Source organism: Lipotes vexillifer, unplaced genomic scaffold (genome assembly GCF_000442215.2).
Source record: "Lipotes vexillifer unplaced genomic scaffold, Lipotes_vexillifer_v1.1 scaffold98, whole genome shotgun sequence".
Taxonomy (NCBI): domain Eukaryota; kingdom Metazoa; phylum Chordata; class Mammalia; order Artiodactyla; family Lipotidae; genus Lipotes; species Lipotes vexillifer.
Window position 1 is genome coordinate 2,846,346 of NW_006799611.1, and position 4,281 is coordinate 2,850,626.

Here is a 4,281-nt window from a genome sequence, read left to right on the forward strand (position 1 = left end):
GCTGGGGGTGGGGGTGGGTTGCACAGGAGAAGGGCCCGGGGTGGGGGTGGGGGTGGGTGGGGGGAGGCGGCCCCACCTGCGAGGCTGGTGGCCTAGGTTAGGGTTTGGCGTGGAGGTGGTGAGCCGTGGTCTGCTTTAGGCTGTGTTCAGCGTGTGGCCGCCAGGAGGAAGGGGGAGTGGGAGATGAGTAGCCAAGGGCAGCCCCAGGTCCTGGCACGTGTGGCTGGATGCCGCTTCCTGCGGCGGGGCTGAGTGGGGAGGTGATTTGCCGCTGGGCGTGGGGATGCTGTTAGCTGCCAAGCTGGGGTGTGGGTTGGGCAGCTGGCCACGAGGCAGCTGGGCTGCTGCAGTGGACGAGGGACTGGGCAGCAAGTGCTGGGTCCCAGGCTCCCCGCTCACTGCGGGGTGGGAGGTGAAGGAGAGAAGGGACTGACTCTGGGCACAGCAGCAGGGGAGCCTGCGGGGCAGTGCCGTGAGGGGCCCTGGAGGTGGTGTCCACACGCTGGACGCGTGACTAAGGACAGAGGCAGGGCCCTGGGTCTTTGTGTCCTTGCGAAGGGCTGCTCCAGTTGGGTGGGAGCGCGGGAGTGGGCTCGGGAGGGAGCGGGGACGGAACACGGAGGGGCAGGTGAGCCTGGCGCCGCCCGCGGTGGCTTGATGAGGGGCTTGTGGGAGCACAGAGGTCCCTCATCCGAGCCCCCCCCGCCCGGAAGCAGGAGTGTGGAGCTGGGCGGTGTAGTTGCTCCTTACCGACCGTTAGCAGTTTTGTTGTGAAGGGAGCAGAGACTGGGAGGGTGGGCAGGGGCTCAAGGTCAGGGAAGCCTTCGTTGCAGGCTGCCGTGTCCGCTGTACGCTGGGGGCGACCCGGGAGAGGGGAGAGGGCGGCGATGCCGGCCTGAGGGGAGAATTGATGCCAGCGGGCCTTGGAGAAGGCGCCAGGCTGCTTGGTCCTTTCTCACGGGGTGGGGTGGGGGTGGGGGAGGCAGACCCTTGGCATCCATTAGGCAGATTGTATTGGATTTAGTTCTGCAGGGAATTGCGAGGCAAGGCCATCAGCTGCCGTGGGGTGGGGAAAGGCAGGATGTGGGCAAGGGCTTCCGGGCGGGGTGGGAAGCCCATGCAGGACCTGCGAGATGGAACATGGCGACGGTTCGTGCCGCCTGCCCACCTGTGCTCTGTGAAGGATGGCTGCACTGCTGTCATCCCCCGAGGGCCAGCGGGTCCCAGGGAAATCTGAGCGTGGGGCTGGCCCCCAGAGCTGGAGGGGTGGGGGTGTCGGCTTCCCACCGTCCTGGGCCGGAGAGGCCCCAGGGACGAAGTTGAACTCCAGCCGGGGTCCTTTCTGGCGCAGAGGGGCCGAGGCCAAGCCGTGCTCAGGGGGGCTGAGAGCCAAGGGGCTTTCTTCTAGGAGGAAGAGTCCAGGCAGGAGCTGGATTGGAAGGAGAACAAAGGTGAAGGCTTCTTGTGCCCCAGACTCATACCCAAGTCGGGTGACAGGTTTTCCATGAATCTGAAAAGCATGAAGCTTATGCTCCATGCAAGGGAATGTGGAGGTGAAAAGGTGAGAGTCCTGCTTTCAAGAAACTTCTGACTTAGTGGGAGGAATAAGACAGCCAGGGGGCCAGCCACGGAGGAAGGGGTGTGAGGGACTCTGGGGGAGCTGGGGGAAGGCTCTGTGGAGGAGGTGACATTCTAGCAGGGCCTGGGATATGTGCACAGAGGGAGGACATTCTGGCGGGGGCTTGCTGTGAGCAGAGGTGCCCATGTTGGGCCACAACAGTCAGCGCTGGAGGGCTGGCGGGCCGGCCAGAAGGGCTCTGGGCCGCCTCTGTGAGACTCCCAAGAGCCCTCTCCGCAGCCCCGAGACAGGCTGCACAACTGCATCCCGCTATCTGCGAATGTGTGTGTTTAATGGCTTTTTCCTCCTGTGGATGAACCACAGGAGGACAGGGACCAGCTCACTGCTAGATCCCAGTGACAGCAGATACTGGCACACAGCAGGCAGCGGTAAACATCAAAAAAGAAACAGGGAGGGTGTTTAGCCTCTGTGTGTGGGAGGAGAGGGAGAGACAGAGAGAGAGACAGAGGGAGAGAGAGAGAGAGAGGGAGACAGAGAGATGGAGAGAGAGAGAGAGAGGGAGAGAGATGAGAAGGAGAGAGATGGAGAGAGTGGGGGAGAGAGAGGGAGAGAGGGAGAGAGAGAGGGAGACTGAGATGGAGAGAGATGTAGAGAGTGGGAGAGAGAGAGAGCGGGTAAGAGAGAGAGGGAGAGAGAGAGAGAGGGAGTGAGAAAGGGAGATGTAGAGAGTAGAGAGTGGGAGAGAGAGACAGGGAGAGAGATGTTGAGAGTGGGAGAGAGAACGAGGGAGGGAGATGGAGAGAGTGGGAGAGAGAGAGAGATGGAGAGAGTGGGAGAGAGAGAGGGAGAGAGAGAGAAAGACAGGGAGATGTAGAGAGTAGAGAGTGGGAGAGAGAGAGAGAGATGGAGAGAGTGGGAGAGAGAGAGAGATGGAGAGAGTGGGAGAGAGAGAGAGTGGGAGAGAGAGAGAGGGAGAGAGAGGGAGAGAGGTTCAGAGAATGCCAGATTGCTCAGTTGTGATTTTGGAAACTTAGGGCAGTTTTCTTGGTGCTGAGTGGAACCTGGTGCTGGTGCCTCGGCCCAGGTAGGAGATGTGAAAGGACCTGTGAAGGGTAGAGAGAGGCCTTGGGCTGGAGAGAGGAAGATTGGGGTGGCATTTGGTGCCGAGGGAGAGTGTGGGGTTCTTGATGGCTCTGGGGACATCCCGTCTGTGCCTAGGAGGACCCCAGGAGAAGGAACACGTCTGGGTGGGAAGGGGTGCTGAGTTTGAAGAGCTCTGTTGGGTAGACATGTTAGACCTGGCTGATTGGAGGCTGGCAGGGCTGCTGAGACCCAGTCCCCAGTGGGGAGGGGAGCCCGGGCTGCAGGGGCTTCCAGGACTCCCCCACCCAGTCCCCCCTTCCCCCCACTCCCGCCCTGCCAATGCTCCAGCCTCAGGCGGCCTTCCCACCCCTTGCTCTCCGAGCTCCAGAGGCCTGCTCTCTGTTCCTCAGACTCTCTGGGCCACTGAATAGTTAGGATTTGGCCCCTTCCCCAGAACCCTTTTCCCCACTGGGAGCCCCTGGCCCCTCTCCAGGGCTCAGCTGAGGCCTCACGTCCTCTGAGAGCCCTCACCTGGCGCCCTAGACCAGGGCAGGTATCCTGGGTGTGCTTGCGTGGCCGCCCGCCTGTCCGTGCTCTGAGTGCTGGGCATACCCGGCTCCGGGGACTACATGTGTCTGTGCAGCTGCTCCAGGACCTTTGGGGAGAATGGGGGGGCAGCCATCTAGTTGGAAGATGGGGTGGTAGGGGGCTGCTTGCTCTGCAGACACAGCTTCTCTTTACTTGGGGTTCCTTGGTGGGGGCTGACGCCCTCCCCCCATGGCTCAGCGCCCCCTGTCACCGTTCCCTGCCACGTGCCTCTGCTCTCCCCGCTATCCCTCCCAGGGTGCCGGAGACCACCTGCGAATGGCCGCGATGGGGTCGGGCCCTGCCCAGGAGAATCGGGAGGGAGGAGGGCAGGCTGGCTGGCACACAGCCTGGGGGCGGGGCCGCCGCTCTGGCGGAGGGGGTGCCCACCGTGCCCACTGCTGCTCTGAGGCCAGCCGGCCAGCACAGGAGCTGGGTGTGCGGGGGACCTCCGAGAGAGCAGTTCTGAGGGCATGGGGACCGAGGCAGAAGTGCAGTGGGCTGCGCTGGGGAACCTGAGTGCAGCTGCAGGCTGAGGACCAGAGCCACGGGGGAAGGGGTGCTGGAGAGGCTGGCTTGCGTTGGTTCATTCAACCAGCAAACATCACTGGAGCCTGCTCTGCTCCAAGCCCTGTGCCAGGTGCTGGGGTGCTACAGTGGGCAACACAGACAACTCTCCCCGCTTCCCAGCGCTCATCCTGGAGCCTGTTCCAGCATGACTTCTCCCTGCGGAACACTGGACATACCCTATGTGTCCAGCAGTGGGGGATTGTTGGAGACCGGATGGAGCAAGCATACAATGGGCCGTCAGATGATGTGCTTATCCATTTATTCTTTTGGAAGATGCTTATGACCAGTTGTGAAGCAGGGAAGGCCGCTATAACAACTATGGGTAAAGTACAACCCCTTTTTGTAAGAAATCGAAAATCTACATTTTTGATCGCTCTGTCTCTCGGTTTGTCCATCTACATGGACAGAGGACCAGAAGGCTGTTTCTCTAGATAGTAATGTGCTTATCCCTTGGTGCTGGGGAT